At 37.2% G+C, this 20,639-nt stretch overlaps 1 protein-coding gene across 2 annotated transcripts in view; it reads right to left on the bottom strand.

Annotated features, from left to right (window-relative positions):
• The window catches only part of LOC120629194, a 47,318-nt gene that overhangs the window by 13,490 nt on the left and 13,189 nt on the right, over positions 1-20,639 (bottom strand). Inside the window, exon 1 of one of the 2 annotated variants that reach the window (XM_039898037.1) lies at positions 123-350. The exons of the other annotated variant lie outside the window; for it this stretch is intronic. The gene's annotated coding sequence lies outside the window, so the exon portion shown is untranslated. Of the gene's footprint in view, positions 1-122; positions 351-20,639 lie in introns of those variants that run through there. 2 annotated transcript variants of the gene reach the window in all.

Here is a 20,639-nt window from a genome sequence, read left to right as displayed (position 1 = left end):
TGTCGAATGGATAAAGACCTCAAAGTTACTACTGGATACAAATTAACCCAGTTAATTTCTATATCTAGGGTCGTTTAATATAAATAAATCACTGGATATTATAATAACAAGGAAATTCTTACCGCAATACTCCAAAAGGAGTATTAAAACCTTTTTTGTATGAAGAATGCACAATTATACCGTCTAGCAACAGATAATACGAAAATAGAACGCGCTCCGAATTCGAAAAGGGAACACTTTAATTGATTCACGCTGGTATTTAAGCGGATACTCGCGATGACGTCAGCCGTATGGCTATAACTGTATAGAGCGCACAGTGCACAGCACAGTCCACACGTCTGGACGAACGCGTGTCGCTTCACTATATGAATGTGAAATGTGAATCAACCACTATGGCACAACGTTGTTTCAATGTGCGTAAGGTCTGGTCGCTTGGAAAGTTCCAACTATGTATACAACGCGTGGTAGCTAAGCCTGAGTAACTGGATGTATCACGTGGTCAAAGTAGAAATGATCTGTAGACCGTCTATCACGGCTACCATGGGTAGGAGACATTTTCTCGACGGGGAAAGGGAATAATTAGAATGTCGCTTACCATCAGGTGAGATTGCAGTAAAGGGCTAACTTATAGTGGGATAAAAAAAAAATGTTTTTTTTTTATTCCACTATAATTTAGCCCTTTACTGCAATCTCACCTGATGGTAAGCGATGATGCAGTCTAAGATGGTAGGGGGCTAACTTGTTAGAGAGTAAGTCAGTTATACTTAAACCATACCCCTACTCGGTTTCTACGCGACATCATAACGAAATGCTCGCTTAGCGACACGCCTGTGTCGGTAGGATGGTTACTAACCACGGTCGAAGCCAGACCGGACCAGAAAAGATTCAGAAATTATAAATTCCCAAATTTCGCCTACTAGGATCGAACCCGGGACCTCCCACTTGAATCCACATGAGCAAGTGTCTGGAGTTTTGGAAGAAATCGGTGTAAATGTAGATCAATAATTCTGTTAGTTTGTTTTTGTTTTTCTTTTTAATATTGGTTAATTGCGAAGCTTTTTTTCCGTTTTGTTGTGTTGCTATTTTTTAATTTATTACCTTTTTTTAATAAGTGTAATTGGCTTTAGGCCGTTCTAATTAATATTTGTTGTGTTGCTATTTTTTAATTTATTACCTTTTTTCAATTAGCGTAATTGGCTTCAGGCCGTTCTAATTAAAATAATTAATAAATAATGAATAGCGACTCTGTAAAGCAAACATACCGTTTTGAGCCTTGTAGTTATGTAAACAAGTATTAGCCATATCGATATTATAAAGTCCGGTGACTTTTCATGAGATAGTCTCACTGACTCCTTAACAAAAATGGCGAGTGGTTGTGTGGTGTGGTGACATCACTTCAAGATACCGTTGTCACCAACCCGCCTCTTCCCGGGGTGAAGCGACGAAGGGAATATTATGGAGAGGGGGCAGCAGTGACCTCTGTGCCGCTACTACCATCCACTGCAATCACCAGCCCGTCTGTCCATCGTGGTGATTAAGGGCAAACCCTGAGGGAGAGTTCAAGACTCTAGCAGTAGACTCTTATAGGCTATTAACGGTTGGTATCGGATTTTTAGTTTAGCGACAATAATATTAGTACTGATTTCAACAGTTTGACTTTTCTAAGTGATCGTAACGTCGTTAGGTAGTCAAAATGCATGTGCGTACTAGGCAACCCAGACAAAAATGTTATCGAAACGATTGTGTATCGATACAGCTTTCGTAATATGTAGAGTGTAGACACAACCACTATTAAATATATCAGATTAAGACTGGAGCGTTACTGCAAGAATTGTTCGCTCACAATCGAGGAGTCGTCAAAATACATGAATTTCGGTTTAAAATGAATCTTATTAACATTGTATTAAAGCTCCAATTTGCCTACAATTCTTAAGCTCGGGCTCTTTAAGCTATTTTAAAGTGGGGCCCATCCCTCGATTGCACGCAGCACAGCAAATCCATCTCTACTCGGCCTATACATGCTGAGGCTGTCAAAAAAAAGACTTTTCTTTGACAGTGTGGTACGGGTCCCCTTTCGAAATAAGAATAGTTTTAGGCCGTGGTCCACTTACTAGTAGACTTCACACGCCTTTGAGAACATTGTATACCTAGAACTCTCAGGTACGCAGGTTTATTACAATTTTTTCCTTGATAATTAATGGCTTAAAAAACGCAAATCACTTAAAAAAGTTAAAAGTTGATAACCTTTGATATCTAGCTTGCTAAACTAAAATACTTTTAATAATACTTTTTTCTTAATAGGCTTTTGGTTGCCTGGAAGAGATCGCTATGTAGCGATAAGGCCGCCAATTGTACCCGTTGTATTCTTTTGTATTTTTCTTTTTGTGTTGTGTTCAATAAAAGTATATTCATTCATTCACATATAGATTCCTGGAAGCTGAATCTTGTATATTTATTAAAACCTTGGCACGACATCAAAGATTTTCTAGAGAGAAGAGTCCTACCAAACGCACTTTACTTTCACCGACTTAGGTAACGATCCTATTAACGCCAAACACAATTTGAATTACCTTGCCGTTTCATTAATGCAGCCATACGTTTTTTTTCTGGTCTGGTCTGGTGGACGGCTTCGGTCGTGGCTAGTTACTACACTACAGACAAAGAGGTGCCGCTAACTGATTTAGCGTTGTCGCGTAGAAACCTATAAAGGTAGGGTAATATAACTGCCATACTTCTACTGAGATTGCAGTCAAGGCAGACCTCTGCTTACTTGATCCATAAAAAAGTTTACGAGATTCTTATACACCAGATGATAAGCATTTGAAACTTCCGGTTCTTTAAAATTTGGAACGACCATATGAAAAACAAATTAGCTATTCGTCATCACATCACAGACTGCATATAAACGGGCCTAGCCTTCGATGGAGTATTTTTGTGGTGGTTGGTTTTCGTAAACTACTCGTAACATTGCGTTGGCTTCTTTCCAGAATTTACGTAACGCTAGGTTTCCTTCACTAACGTTTGTAGGTACTTGTACGCGTAATGTTTTAAAGCTTCAGATCTGTTTTGAGGCTTAAACTTTAATAGTCTTTTGCCCTTATCCTCAAGCTATGTGGGGTTGGTACAACATGTCTTTTACTTCTACTCACTTCCATAACACAGCATGATTAACTCAATCAAAGAGCTTTCACTGCTGAGCATTTTATACCGAAAATGGCGACCCCGCGCCGTCAGACGCAGCGTAGGTCGACCAATGAGGTGGATAGACGACATCAGGCGAGTAAAAGACCTATGTCCAGAGGTGGACGTCAATTGGTTGTGTTGATGATGGTGATTAAAACACATTTACTAAATCGTAATTACTACAAATTATTGATGAATTAGAAATCAGGAAAAGAGCAGATGACTTTCTTGCCGGCTCTTCTTCTAAGTTACTAACCTGATTACCAACTAATGATTACGATCCCGTCTGCCCCGCTTGGTATTTATGGGTAAAGGCCTTTAGCCCAGCAGTGGACTATTAGACTATTGATTGATTGATCGATTGATTGGGATCCGTTGAGCATTTTGTGACAGAGCTTGTCCGGGAAGTATTATCGCCATGTTTGTATCTGCCGCTAAGGAGCAATGTTGCAATGCTGTCCGGTCTGAAGGGCGTGGTTGCTGGTCTAATAACAGGCATATGAGGCTTAACACCTACGCTTCTTAAGCGTTTTAAGCATTTAAAATATCCGACGGGGAACGAAAACATCATGAGGAAACCTGCATGACTGAGAGTTCTCTTTAATGTTCTGGCCAGCGTGGTGGACTACAGGCTTAAACCCTACTCTTTCTCTCTCTCTATGCTTTAGGACTCGTTTGAGACGTTATAATTATTGTTGGACAGCTACATGGATATGAACCTACAACTGAAGACGTACCAGCGAACGATACTGTCTTTCGCCGAGTTGGACTAACAGGTTTAGTGCTATCCACTTGCGATTGTGGCTACAAGATGTCATTAACTCAAAAAGCCATATCTTTTTGGCATTTTACGACTGAAAGCCACAATTGTATAATATGTATATTTTAAGTATTTATGTATATTATTCATAAAAATTTCCATCAATTATCTTAGTACCCATAACACCAGCTACGCTTACTTTGGGGCTAGATGGAGATGTGTGTATTGTCCTAGTATATTTATTTATTATTATTATTAATTAACATTTTGTTTTATGGATATGGTTTTTTAAAAATAACTGACGTACATTGGACACTGCAATACGACACCTAATAAACCGAAACAGCTTATTCCCCGCATGTTATATAGAACGGTAACAATGGACAATGAATTGAATTGTTTCCTTTCATGATGCTGGCATTAAAATTATGCGATCAGTGCAGTATGCATTCAGTTTTATGTATATATTGAAGTTTTATGCAAAGCGGACGAAATAATAGAAAAATAATGTAAAGTGAAAAACGTACACCCTAAAAGCCAGGTTTAACCTTACCTCTTTCTATCTCCTTAAATGTTTAATAAATAAACTACGACAATACACACTTCGACATCAAGCCCCAAAGTAAGCGTAGCTTGTGTTATGGGTTCCAAGATAGCTGATGAATATTTTTATGAATATATGCACATAAATACTTATACTTATGATAAACACCCAGACACTGAAAGCATTCATGTTCATCACACAAACATTTTTTTCCAGTTGTGGGAATCGAACCCACTGCCTTGAACGCAGAAAGCAGGGTCGCTGCCCACTGCGCCAACCGGCTGTCTAAAATTGTTTGTTTATTCTTTCTCTCTACTACATTTAGTAGGAACCTTAAGACGGGTATGTGAACTGATTTAAGTGCCGTTTACAATATTGTAAAAAGTAAAGGATATAATGACATACGTCACATAGGCAAGGTCGTACCCAGAGGGGCAGAGAGGGCAGCTGCCTCCCCTGGAAATTTAGGTACTCCCTTAAAAATGTATGGCGGCCAAGATGAATGAAGAAACAGATGGACCATCATCAATTCTATAGCGCCCAATAAAAAAATTGGTTGCCTGTAAAGTCGGTATACGGGCGAAAGTTTTACGTGACAACGACTTTGAGTGGTAAAATAATTTTAATGTGAATATTCATTCGTATAGTAGGAAGAAGGATGAAATAATAGTAACAATTTAAAACATTTATTTATACAAAGAATTATATTTAAAACATTAATTTATACAAAGAATCTCGCACTGAATTTCATATTAACAAAATTTTATTTTTACCTTTACACATACATACGTATTTATATACAAATATACATACAATAACTTGCAATACATTTGCGTACAATGAAACAGCGTTTACTACAAAGGGACGCGTGCCTTTCACTTTTTATATCTGTCTCTCTCGCTCTTAGGCGGGCGCGTGCCTCTCACTCGCTCTCATTGAAAGCGCATAACGTGAGCGGAGCGTAACGCAGTTTCTTGAAGTGTCACCCGGCAAACCAATTTATAAGACGTTGTCACGTCAAAAACTGCCGCGGACGATCTGAGCCAAAAAATCCCACTTACCCATAGACCAGAAGCTGGGTACCCATGCGTGACATAGATAACTCCGGAATAGGTATTCTTTGTTTTGTCACACTAAAACTGACCGCACTTTTCATATGTCACAGCGTGGAAAAACACTGCATACCACGTTTATTTATAAGCTCAGAGGCCATTGCAACCATAAATAGAGGTCAGTTTTAAATCGACTATGACTATCGACTTGAAATTTAAAGTAGCTATAGATACCGCTACTTAAACATATAAGCTAATGAAAAAGTCTCAAAATATTTTCATTACACAAAAGGAGAAAAAACTAGAGATTCGAAATTTAAAAAATTAAATTCATATGGACTCTCTCAAACGTTTTTTTGATTTCAATAAACCATGCACTCTTTAAGTGATCGTGTAAACTAACAGCTAACCTTTTTTCTTGCGACCCATCAGGAGACTTGCTCAATCCATCTTATATTTTGATTGGTCGTGAAATTTCACGCCACCCCAGATGCGTCCAGAACGCCTCTGTATTTTAGCCAACTATGTTTTAACATCAAATTATTTTGTATCATAAACGCCCGAAATAGTTAGGTATTATACCTACCTAAGTAATTAAATAGATAAAAGAAGAATTGTAGGAAGTCCTGTAAAGTATAAATTACGTATTAGGTAACAGAGATAAGCTAATCTTTGTAATCCGCACTAACAATTTATATAGGTATTTGATATAGGTATGGCTATAGGATTTTAAGGTGGTAGAGTCACTACACACAGACACACTTGGCGTTTCAAAAGTGCTTATAAAGTAGGCCTACTTGAAATAAATGAATTTTAAATTTGAATTTTTAAAATTTTTTGAATATAATATGGGTTTATGGGAAACTGTAAATTTTATTGATAACTTCGTAAACAAGATTTTTTTAATTTTCACACGTTCAACAACAGATAACGACGTCCTGGATTCAATTGCCATGTTGGAGGAAGAAATTCTCCGTTATCGTTTAAGCCCGCCAACTCGTATTGGTGTAGCGTGGCGGACTTTAAGCTCTACATTAATCTCATGTAGAGAGGGGGGGCTTCTGAAACGAAACCTTTTGTATTAAATAAAACGGATATACCTACAACCGTTATGCACTAAACAAACGTGGAATAGCAAGTGCAGTTATTAAAGAAGTATGTCAATCAGTTTCGATTGCACTCTAGATACAAACGGCCTCGGGGAAAACTGGACAAGACTGTATCGAACTGGATGAAAACAGTTTTTTTTACATAACGGAGGACTTAGTAAAGGGGTTTATAAATACGTCGCATATTCGATTTCAGTATACAAGTAGTTATACATATAAACACCCAGACACTGAAAAACATTCGTGCTCATCACACAAAACATTTTCCAGTAGTGGGAATCAAACCCACGGCCAATCGCCCGTCAAAGTTGGCTATTTTTAACCCCCGGCACAATTTTATTTATTTATTTACATATTTATTCATTTTTAAAATAAATCATTCACAATCAATCATCATCATGCAAGAAAAAATTGAGTTCACTATATTGGCTCGCGGTTCTTGCCGGTTGAAAATAACAGTTTTATGCAATTTTATACGGAACCACCTGCTTATATAAAAGCACTTGACGCTTATATGTGTTTACTCACTTGGCGCCGCGCCCGGTTCAAACGGTCAGCCAGACACAAAAAAAACATATTTTTTTACATGTATTGAGTGATTTATTGTGACTTGCTAACCTTCTGTTGGTTGAGTTTTTTTTATTAACTAATATTTAGCCCTGGACTGTAATCTCCCCTGATGGTAAGTGATGACGAAGACCAAGATTATGAGGCGTTAAAGGTATGGCAGTTATACTAAACGCATTCCCCTACGGTTTCTACGGGGCATCGTACTGGAAAGATTCATCGCTATTGCTAGTTTGTCGGAGCGGAGAGCGCTGTGGTTTTAAGTTGGAGGTTCCGGGTTCGATTCCCGGCAGTGGGAAATTGAGGATTTATTATTTCCGAATTTTCTTTGGGCTGGTGGAAAGTTACCACCCTACCGACAAAAACGTGCCGCTAAGCGATTTAGCGTTCCGGTACGATGCCGCGTACAAACAGATTAGAGGTATGAGTGAAATATAACTTTCATCCTCCCAAACAGGTTAGCCCGCTAACAGCTTAGATTACATTATCACCAGGTGAGATTGCAGTCAAGGGCTAACTTGTAGTGCAATAAAGAATAATAAGAAATAGTTACCATATCACCGTCTTTGTCGGTAACGTGATAACAAGAAACAACAAAAAAATCGAGAACAATGATTCCTAAACTGTCCCGGGGATCGAATCCAGGCTTTTTGACTTGTAAGACACTCACCACTTCTTGCGACAAAATGTTGCAAATGTTTTTATACCAATACCCGTAGAACTGAGCTCGTCGAACATAGATAATTGAATTAAGATAATACAGAATGCTCATTCAGCCATTATTGTATGCATTGTGTCCAAAAACAGTGAAAACTTCCCGCGCACGTCTCACTTTACACGCGCGGAATGTTGCTGGCTCACAACTTTTTTCCCATTTTACCATTTTATGGTGAACGCTTATTACATTAGAGGTATAATAATTACTGATAACTGCTAAATGGTTTGAAGTGACTAGCCGTTTGTTTGAAAAAAAACAATCTAAAGTGGAGTGGTTTTTGATGCTTCAATATTAGTCGTATACACGGTTTCCGTACGTTCTTAATTCTGTGACAAAGAAGGTATTTTTTTTTGGAGAACAATTTCATCCCAGGGTCACAAAGAATTCCTACGGGATTAAAAAAAACTTTTGAATTCACTAATGTATAAAAGCTCCTTTCGTTTCAGTTATTTAAACATCCCGTGGGAACAAATACAAATGCATATTATCTGGATTTCTATTGCTTCTCCGCGCTACAAAGGAAACAAGGTTTTTTGTAAAGTTTTTTCTTGTACTGGATGCAAATTATGATTTGTATTGTGTGAGATCGCTGCAGCGGTTGAGCCTAACATAGGTAACAAACAAAGAAAAACACATACTTTCGTGTTACAATATTGAAAACCTGTGTGTGTGTATCTACTCTTTGGTTAAAGTATGTTTATCTACTCTTCGGTTAAAGCATAATTATTATCGTTGAATCTTAAATATATCCTACCACCAGTTACCAGTTATTAGTTATAATATAACTATAAACACCTTTACAACAATGTTAGTTTATTTAGGAACATTAATTAATATTTAAAAAAAGGTAAGGCAGTGTTCTTAGCACTGTTTTTTTATGCCTGACTGCCGACGACCTTGTTTTGGTTCGCCATATTTCCTCGTATTTTTCCGCCATATCAGGCTTTCAAATTAATGTTCTGTGAAAATCGTATTCCTTTTATGAGTCGAACCTACATTCATCTAAGAATAAATTATGATAAAATCAACCGTTTACCTGTAGAGCTATTAATAGATACGCGTCAGATCCTTTGTGTGTCTTCTCCTAGAAGTTTAATCATAAGAAACACAAGATATCAAGCGAGTAACTGGGAGTCGCTGGAAACGAGCCTTGGATTTTGGAACTCCTTACAAAAGACCTATGTCCAGCAGTGGACATCAATATGATGATAAAGATGATGTTACACTAACATTAGTGTTACATGTTAAATAGATGAACACTTCAAAAGTGCCTGTGATATAGTCTACATGAATAAAACATTTTTGATTTTTTTTTTTGTCATCAGGGTAGCCTTACTCCCTAGAGGGTGCGTCCCCAGGTGGCGGATAGGGGGGTGCTAAATGGAGATTTAAACCTCCATAGGGTAGGAGGAAAATAAAATTAAAGATTGATGAAATTATAAATCACACCATACAGACACTTCTGATTTTCGCGGAGTATAGCAAATTAAGCTTCATTTTCATAATATATCATGGATCAATGGGTACATACCACGATAATATTTTTGGATCTTCGATATTTCGGTCCAGTTGCATGGATCGTGGACACGACGGGTATCCGTAATCTTAGTACCCATAACAAAAGCTACGCTTACTTTGGGCCTAGATGGCGATGTGTGTATTTTCGTAGTTCATATATTTATTTATTTATCTTATTTAAATGAACTTCCAAATTGGCACCAGAGGTCGCTTCTTCTAAATAATGTCGTGACGATTGATCGATCTTTAAATGTGCAAAACAAAAATAAACAACTTTTCAAAAGCTTCCCCAATTATGCACGAGGTCATTTATTTACATTTCTGCAGTGAAGCGTCTAATGTCTCGTGCAACGTTACTTTATACTCGATATAACGTTCAACGTCTCAACACAGACTCAAGGCATCACAGAAATAGCGTAAACCGTGGTGCCTTGACGTCATTTGGCAGCCGAGTCTCCAGATTTTCGTATCAGATTTGGCGGCAGATGCGTCCTCGTTATATTTAACACCTTCGCGTTGGGATACGTTGCCCATACGTATACCAACGCGAAAACCAAAACTCTAAATTGTATTAATTAGTCTAGTACTAAATAAATCAGTGTTGCCTTGGACTGGCTGGTTTAGTGGTTAGAATGTTCGACTACAGATAACGCGATCCTGGTTTCGAATCTCAGGTCAGGGCTGAAAATATTTTATAATTCCATTAAATAAAAAAAAAAAACCAAAATGAAAAATCTGGCATCTAACCAAAATCTACCATCCGCGGGAATCTAACCAAATAGGGGAAAAAACCGGCCCGCTGGTGCATTGGGCAACTACCCTGTTTTCTGAGTTCAAGGCCGTGGATTCCCACAACTGGAAAATGTTTGTATGATGAACATGAATGTTTTTCAGAGTCTGGTTGTTTGTAATATTATAAGTATTTATTATTATTATTATATTTATAAAAATATTCATCAGCTATCTTAGTAACTATGACACAACACAAGCTACGCTTGACGCTTTGGGGCTAGATGTGTGTATTGTCGTAGTATATTTATTTTTATTAAAAACAAGAAAGAAAGTTGATTTTTGACAACATTAATAATGAAACCAAATTACCTACAAATTAAATAATATTGTGACACAGTACTAAAGCTACTCAACCCCTCAAAGGATTTCTGCAACATACAGATATTACTTGTTTATGCCCATTTCTAGAACCTGGTTGGTTTATATCCACTTTTTTTTTTTACTATAAAGGCTAAAAGGTTGTTATTTAAGTATTGGGGTTATTCTGCAAGGAAATACTTAAAGCCTAAGTCCTAAAAGGTGCCCTAAGGTAGAGTGATTTTACCTAGCATATACCTATTCGCCCTTGAGTTAAAGGTACTCGTATTATAGGTGATATCGAAAGCGGAAGCCGGAAGAACATTCCAGATGAATTAGAATCGAGGAAACAAAACGCAATACTTATCTAAGCAATGATCAACTAACTTGATGGATGTGTACATGGTGTGTTAATTGCTTAGTGGTGCAATTACTCTCGATGGCTCGTTGAGGTAAAAAGGCAAGGAAATGAATAAACTAATAGTTCTAGTCTTCTAGAGGACGCAAAATCTTGCAGAATATCGATTAGCCTTCTAACTTTCCGACAATGCGTGAATGCCTGATGGAAGCCTTACAAGAGACATCTGTTCAGTCTGTTTGTAGAGTCACCACAAACAGACAGAGTTGACGTTTCAAAAGTGCTTATATTAGGCCTACTTGAAATAAATGAATTTGGAATTTTGATTAAAAATAGTCTTTTCGGCGTCATTGGATTACGCCAAAGAAAAAAAGGACAGTTGAAGACTAAGATCAATCAGTAAGCAGGCATTACTTTGCGGAATTCCATGATTGTTGTTATACAATTTTGACAATAATTCACTTAACAATTATTCATTGTAAAGACAACATCTCCTGAGAATGCTCGTGACAGAACGCGTAGAGAATACATTGCCGAAGATCAGTTTCGTAGTATTCAAAAGGTTGTAGAAATTATAAGATACCATATAGATTTTCCTGTTTTTGGCGCAGCATAGCAAATTAAGCTTAATTTTCATCGTTTGCCTGTTGATTTACAAGCAACAAGTTTCAGTGAGATTTTTGAAACCTTAAAAAAGGTGACTAGTTCGCGGGCGACATGTCATTAATCAAAAGTCTCGAGTAAGATGTAAAATCTCAAGGTCTGGACGCATGACTGGAAACATCTGTGCCAAATATCGTCACAACTCACGCGGTTTCTATAAATTCGAATTCAAACGTTTTTAATAAACGCGCGGCAGTGGATATTAATACGCAGGGGCACGGTAAATATATTTAAAGAACAAATAAAAAAATCTTTTGGCTTAAAAAACTATCGCTGTGTATTTAGTGACCTAATCTATTCATGTCTAAGATACTTTTAACTACCCTTCACGATGAGCCATAAATAAACTTAATATATACATAAAACCCCCGATATACCCTACAATATAGTGTTCATTATTTACTAGTCAAGAAGCCCTTTTATTTGAGAGGTAGTTGTGAAAAAAAACTAATTCGCTGTTTTGTGGAGGCAGCCATCTTGTAAATTATCATAGTATATAGTATTCTACTAGTCAAGCCCTTTCATTTGATACCCTTATTGTGGGAGTTGTGAAAAAATATGTAATACGCCATATTGTGCCGCAGCCTACTTGGACCGATTTTCATCAAACATAGCGAAGAACAGTCCCGACTAATTCACCTTTCAAAAAAAAAACAAAATCAAAATCTGTTCATCAATCACAGACAGACACAAACACACGCAGACACGTAAAACTTCTAACACACGCGGTTTTGCGTCGGGGGTTAAAGACAAAAAAAAATGTTTTAAAGTCTTTCTAGCACTAGAAATATGATTTGCTGATTGCACAGTATCTACTACAGCTATCTATTTAAACACCTCGACCTCAATATTATTATGGATATAGAATAAGAAGAATGTGGCATAGGAAATAATCACCTAAATTCTTCATTCATTCAAATGTAAATTTCATTTTTCCATTTGGGAAAATGACTAGCGGCGCCTATATATTTAGATCGTGAAAATTGGGGTAGGTAAGTGTCATTTGGCACACGCAGCCATAAAAAAATATTCATTGCGTAGTTTGCCGAATATACATACCTACATAGATACCTGGGTACTTATTATAAACATACCTGACGACTTAGTGCTCAACTAAGGTAGTAACGTAGATAAAAATAACTTCGAAATTATGTGTAGTTAGTAGGGCAATTCCTCATACTATAGGCTCAACTTCCGTCAACTTCGATCACATGACGTGTGGTGTCTCTTCTTGTTATGACGGATACTAACCACTTTACAAACTAGTCATTTTCAAAGTTATATCCCCCGATTATATCCCCTGACAGTATAATTAATGTGTTCATCTGCTAATGGAACAGGAGAAATGCTGATAATGGAATAAGAGATGTTTACCCCCGTTTATTACACGTATATTATTTAGATATTATTTCCACTTGTGCGCCAATGCTCTGAGAGTTGATGAAGCTGTGCGTGAACATAATATTTTATCCGGGGAGATAATTGTCTCCTGTCTAGCCGTGCTGATGGAAAAAAACCCATGCCACCCAGTGCCATCCATAAAAAGAACAACACTTCGCAGGGACAACTTCTCCAAATGCCTTCACGTGCCCATCATGTTATGCCTGATGTGGCTGTGTTTACACTGGCAACACAGCCATGCTGCTTTCCCGCATAAATAAACACTGCGGTAGTATTTCCCCAAACGCACTCTGTCACGAAATGCTCTTCACTACTAAAAGTTACCAGTTACGCTAATTCCCGCAGTAATGGCTCGACATATATAGCTATCTTATAAATTGAACGGCATCCGTATATTAAGGTCGGCTCGTCGACACATGTAGATATATTCCTCGTAATTGACCAAACGATATCCATTAGTGTGTATCTATTAATAGATCTATGTAATTACTCCTTATCAGCTATCAATGTAAATGTAAATAAATAGGTAGCTAGTATTATTGACGAAGCTAACAGAAAAATACGGCTGGGCTGGGCTGGGCAGCATTTGGGAAACTTAACTTAATAAAACTAAACTTAAATTAATATGTGTGCGTGTGTGTGTGTGTGTGTGTGTGTGTGCGCGTATGTGTGTGTATGTGTGTGTGTGTGTGTGTGTGTGTGTGTGTGCGTGTGTGTGTGTGTGTAAGTGTGTGTGCGCGAGTGTGCGTGCGTGCCTCAAAATGGAGACAACATATTTTTTTACAACTCCTTCAATATGTGATTCAAATTAAAGGGCTTGAGTAGATTAATATACACTATATTGAAAGTCGGTTAGACTACATTTTATTTGGCATGTCTACACTTTAATGCAATACTGAAAATAAAAATTGAATTTCCATTGACGTTCACTAATTAACTGTAGCAATGGTAGTGAAGGGCAGCCACTCATAGATATAAAGCCAGTATTCATGTTATCATTTGATTGCATCCATGTTCATGCGTGATAGCAGATATCTTTATTATTTCGACCCTGACGTTGAACGAAATTAAGCCTATCTTACCTACTGGCGAACAGGCTGTATCTTATGAAAATTAAGCTTAATTTGCTATACTCCGCGAACAGCAGGAGAATCTGTATGGTGTAATTTATAATTTCTTCAATCCTTACACTCCACACCACGTTTCTAAGCACATTTCGCTCCGAACACGGAGCATCCTCAGGAGATGACTTTACAATAAATAATTGTTAAGTACTGGTAATCCAGAATTAAGGCTGTATCTGGTTATCCAGATATGACTTGTCTTACGTCATCCTAACATGGCCTGACTTTGGAGATTCACAAACTAAACGTAGTTGGAATCCCTCCTGTGCTATCCTTATCCTTGCCTAGGATGCAGTGACGTACATACACGGTATGCACTAAGCGGGCAGATTATAGAAAACTAGCTATTGCCCGCGACTTCGTCTGCGTTAGATTGTTTTTTTTTTATGTGGCATTCAAATTAGATGAAGTTCTAAAAAAATTTTGTGTTCAGTATCGCTAAGCCTTAAATGAGGGGTTTGCTGCTGTCCGCTGAGGAGTTCTGTCCTCTATCTCCAACCGCATTCATCAGATCTACGCAAAGTTTGGGCACAATTAAACGCAAATTATAACCTCTATAGTATAAAAAATAATTATTTAAATTGGTTATAATTTATCGGAGTTATGGTGTAGAATCGTCAAATACTTTCATCCCCTCTCCCAAAGGAACCGAGCTTAATGTCGGGATAAAAAGTATTCTATATTACTTCTAACACTTCCAAGAATATGTGTATAAAGTTTCATGAGGATCGGTTAAGTAGTTTTTGCGTGAAAGCGTAACAAACAACAAGCGCACCCCAACTTAGACATCATTTCTAGCTTATCTAAATTAAAAAAAAGTTACCCGTACCGGTTAACATTGTTCTATGAGCTTCTAAGGGCCATTAGACAAGCATACTTTTACGTTTAAGGAGATATTGTTCAAGTCTACAGTAGGTAAGTAGGTACAAGATGAGTAAAAACTTTCTTCTGCGAAAGCTCAATTATTTACATTTTACACAGACATTAATTCGGTCAAGTGCGTTTCAGGCCACGCGCAAATAGGGTCCCGTAGTTTCCCGTCAAGTAATTTGGATGACGGCCATTTTATTTCAAGTGAAACTTCTTTAGATACGTTGTGATTTGAAACTTGATGAGACGAAAATGCGTCAAGATAGAGTAACAAACACATATATGAAAAGGTATTAAGTTGACGATAAAGAGACGCATAGTAATTGCGAAAAGTGCTATGACACGGCTTGGCAGTATATCGAAAAATCGAGGCATAACGTTCAACACAAACAGTAGCCTGGTGCGTGCCTTGATTTTCCCCATATTCATGTACGGAGTTGAAACGTGGACCATCAAGGCAAGAGAAAGGATACACGCTATAGCGGGGTCTGCTAGTATATGTATATATATGTATATATATATGTATATATATGTATATATAGTATACACATATATATATATATATATGTATATATAGTATATATACATATATATATATATATATACTAGCAGACCCCAGCGCCATCTGTCGGGCTGATTTGTGAATCTAAACCTTCCAGGGTGCCACCCAAACGCATACCAAAAAAATATTATTTTTCATACACACGCCCACAAGAAATATATATATAAAGATATACACGATAAATGTGGTGCTGTAGGCGCTTGTTGAGAATACCCTGGAAGGCACAAATGTGTTATTCCTAGTGCAGCTAGGAGTTAGCCCTCGTCTTTCCTCTCCATGTTATCAACGTTTGCCATAGTATTTCGGGCACATAATGGGGCGGGGGAATAGCCCGGACCTGGAAATGATGACCTTGAGGCCGGTCCCCAACGACATGGGCTGACCAGTTGCAATAGTCAAACTCGTGCCAACTCTATCAAATCGCTAAAATGGCCTCCAACACATTCCGATGGAGACAATTTACCCACTCGAAGTTGAGATCTCACCTGGACCACGATCTTCAGGGATGAAGGAATGACCATAGAGAGAGAAGACTCGCAACCTACGGATATCCAAGATTCTGAGGGTAGATTTTTAAAAATTAATATGTAGTGTAGTATAATATGATTGCTAATCAAATATTATTATATCAATATGATTTCCCTGTATGTGAATACGTAAAATTGTTTTTAAGAGAAATTGATGATTCTTTAACCTGACTCCTGAGAAGTCGACGAGAGAGTGAATTAGAATACATTACATATTTTTTTTAGTTACCATGGTAGCTGATTAATCTATCTATTTATAAATATAAAAGAGCAAGTGTGTGGGTATGTTCCGTATAGGCTCCGAAACGGCTGGACCGATTTAAATTAAACTTTCAGTGAATCTCCGGATTGACCTGGCGAGAAATCCTGTAAAGTTTGGTGACGATCGGAGCACTCCTATTTTTGAACTGACAAACTGTCATATACAGCTTTTATTGTCTACGATCATATTTTATATATTACGTATATTTATTTAAATTATATATGTATTTGTATCTTTACATTTTGGTATTTATGTATATCTATCAACACTCTTGGCACTATCCCGTTCTCTTGCTGTAAGTCCTATCTACAAAGGTTGCCTGTAAGAGATTGCTTGCAGCAATAAGGCCGCCTTTGCATGTCTACATTGTGTACTGTATACTCCTTACTGTTTCTTTTCCTGTATGTTATACGTTCAATAAAGTGTTTCTTCTTCTTCTTCTATTGTTGGGTGTACATGGGTGTAGATAATGATCTTCACCCACTCGAAAAGAGAATAGAAGAGAATGAATACGGAGAGAAATAAATGACTTAATATATTATGAGACTTAAATTAAAAATTTAATGATGTAAGTTTATTGTTTAAATAAAATAAAACAAAATCTAGCCCGGCGAAGCGGGCTCGGTACGCTAGTATGTAATATAATATTTTACGTTCGAAATATAAAATAATTTAGCTTAGAAAAATGTAATAAACGTTACATTTATCCTAATATTCCTGATACTCTATATCCGTCACAATCTCTTGTAGGATAGAGTTGGTTTTTTTTTGTTATTGTGAACGCGAAGTTCTTATCAGACAAAATCGATAAACGTATGTTTAACTGAACATTAGCATATGATAACAATGCTGTTACATGTACGGGTAAGGAAACTAAACACAATAGATATGCTGCTAGCAATATGTACCGCGTTAAGGGTTTTGTGCTAGAGTAGCAGCCTCGTGGTTAAAGGATAAAGCCAATTATTGGATAGAAGCAGGCGTTTATTTCTGGAAATCCATGATATATTGCAATGAAATCCATGATATGCAAATTAAGCTTAATTTGCTATGCTCCGCGAATCTGTATGGTGTCATTTGTAATTTCTTCAATCCTTATACTTCACACCAAACAGATCTTCGGCATTATCCCACTACGCACGTTTCGGAACCGGAGCATCCTCAGGAGATGTTAACTTTACAAAGAATAATTGTTAAGATGAAATAAATTTAAGGATCTTAAAGCTAAGTTAGACAACGTCAGAAGTTGCGACACAAACCTTACGTACCTGTTGTTGTTTTTTTTTTTAATCCAGTACTAGTTATTTCACGCATACCCTGCGAAGTGGCTCTTGCATACCCTGATAAACTCTATTTATAGGCGACAGGTTTCTGTTTCTGTTTTTTTCAACCATATGGTTGAAAAAAAAAGTAGTGGCACGCTTGGCTGTACGTCGCCATTTTCTCTGACAGCTTCTTGTACACTTCTTGACGACTATTGAATAGTCACTAACTTGTGATAATAGTGGTAAAGCCCACCATCCCGCATTGGAGCAGCGTGGTGGGTCTATCCTCTAAACCCGAGAGAGGAGGCCTGTGTCCAGCAGTGGGAAGCAGGCTGCAGATAATAACGATGATGATCATGATGATGACTCTTACACTGTCACTAAATGTATATGGATAGATTGTCGTGTATACTATCGCAGTTAAAACTACATAGGAAATCGAACCAAAGACCTTCAATTCAAAAAGTGACATCACGCACCACTGCAACGAAGAGGTCATCAGTCGAGTCAATACAATATCCGTAAACAAAACATTTGCATCCTTAAACATAGTTCGATCTTTGAAAGAATACTTTCCTGACAGATTGTGATGGAACGGACGATGTTGTTTTAGGATAAAAATATACCTCTTAGTATGTATTGGCCTCCTATAAATTTGCAATTAATTTTATCATTTAAAACTACATTATGTTAATTTTGATTTTTAACTGAGTTCAATGATATTCCATACTAATAATTATCAAGCTAAAAACTTTTTTTTTTGTTGGACGCGCGTCGAGAACTACTAGTAGATTTAAAAAAACTCTATTTATGAGAAGGTTTATAATAGGGTATTTAACAAAACGTTATAACCCTAAAGAGTCAAATAAACGTCGTGATAGCGTAGACGCAGGCGGGCTGGATGCAGAATAATGCACAATATAATCCGATCCATATTTTAAAGAAAATTTGTATGAGACTCTTTTTATAACTTGATGTAGGTACTACTACATATAATCCGGTTGGTGAAGTAATGCTTTCCTAACGTCTGTCAAACACGTCCTGAGTCCTTACGTCTGTCAAACGGTTCTCGGGAACTTCGTCAATAAAAAGTCATTTTTGGCTCTGGGTTATATGCTAAGCTGTTACAAGGTTAAGTCATCTGTTTATTGTTTGACAGACGTCAGGAACGCATTACTTCACCGGCCGGATTATATATAGGCTACATCCTCACTACCTGTTCGCACAGGTCGGTTACCTTCCCTTGCATGTTGAAAAGGTTAGCAACTCAAATGAATACATACCTACACCGCAGATTGCAATATCTTACGCTAAGAAGAATGTTTCTCAATAAACAAAGCATCGTTTAAATTTCAACCGAAAACTCAACACATAAAGTTCAATTTTTAATTACAAAGATTGTGGGATCGAGTGCGAGATCTGCGCCTGAGTGTTCTGTACAAATCATGGAACGCTTATAAAGAAATGAGGAAATGAACATACGGGCTTACTCTTAAGGGCACTTATAAAAGGAATTGTATATTTTAGTCGGTAGTTAAGTTCGGCTTACCTTCCGCCAATTTTATCATATCGAAAATAGTCGTCACGTGCAAAACCTGTATTTCTATTGACATAAATACAAAAATATTGATAAAGGCATAGTTTTCTTTCGTGTATCAAAATTTTAATGGGCGCTGCAATCAGTAAATAATTTAAAAATAAACGGAATAGTTTAATATGATGGTTTATTGTGTGGGCAAATGAAATCTTTGCCGACAGCTTCCAATTATTTGTATCGTCATCTAGATTAAAAGTGAATTCAGAAATCTTATATATAGAAGGTTATCTACTAGGTGATTTATTTCTGAGGGTTCGACGGCACGCGACATAGCAATTTACATCACTACAGTCAGCTTGAGACTGTTTGAGATCTCGCCGTTTCCTCAACACGGAACTCTAAAAATTGGTACACAACTCGCAGCTGTGTGCTGTCCGCCATACAAACCCGATTCAGGTAAATGACTGCTCGTTGAGGTAGGATAACTGCGCGAGGCAGTATGGCTCAGCATGTTTACAGCGTACAAATAATTTAAATTCCTGTAACAGCTTTGACCCTGCTCTCTGTGTCCAAGGTAGGTTCGATTCCCACAACTGTAAAATGTTTGTGAGATGAACATGATCAGTTTTCAGAGTACGGGTGTTTATCTGTATATTATAAGTTTTTATTTTTATTATACATAAAATATTCATCATCATCATCATATTCGTCATCTTAGTAAGTTACGCTTATTTTGGGGCTAGATGGCGATGTGTGTGTTGTCGTAGTATATTCAGTAATTTTTTTAAAGTGGGTAAAATATTAAACTTTTGATAACTGTAACTTGGCATGTGCCAGATATTTTATTCAGTTGAAAAATATTTTAACGAATGGTTATTCTTATCTAATTAAGTAGTGACTACGGCCTAAGCCCTTCTCATTCTGAGAGGAGAACCTTGGCTGTAGTGTGCCCAAAATGGTTTGATGATGACAATGATGATTAATTAATTAAGAGCTTCCAGAAATAAATATAATTATATTTGATTCATAATGCTAGTTACATCTGTGGGTATTTAGATATAAATACGGGAACATTTTCTATATAATTTAGTCTTGTATGAGACTCAAACGATGCAGTTATACATCGCGGTGTCTTAGTCGTTATCATTTCGTTCACATTAAATATTCATTAGTTAGTACTAAAGGCTAGGTACATTATTTACCTACAATTCCGTTAGCACAAGACTAATTTAACAAATATAACCTAAAATCAACTATTTAAAACTAAATAAAATCTTAAACGTCTTCGAAACCACCGCAGCGAGGCACAGTTCCTAAGATGCTGGCAGCATTGCCCCTTTGGATGGCCAAACTAATTCGTTGGCCAAGGTAACTGCCCGCTCTAGGATCACCGGTAGACTGGATAACCCTTTTCGATAATTCTTTGAAAAGAGCTCGTGCCTCCGGACCCCACGATCCCTCTACAATCTAATTGAACTTATACAACAAACATTTAAACAAGAGGCACAAGCTACGTTAATCACCGCTCTC

This window comes from Pararge aegeria, chromosome 14 (genome assembly GCF_905163445.1).
Source record: "Pararge aegeria chromosome 14, ilParAegt1.1, whole genome shotgun sequence".
NCBI classification, from domain to species: Eukaryota; Metazoa; Arthropoda; class Insecta; order Lepidoptera; family Nymphalidae; genus Pararge; species Pararge aegeria.
The sequence above is the reverse complement of the archived record's forward strand: the minus strand, read 5'-3'. Positions and strand labels throughout refer to the sequence as shown.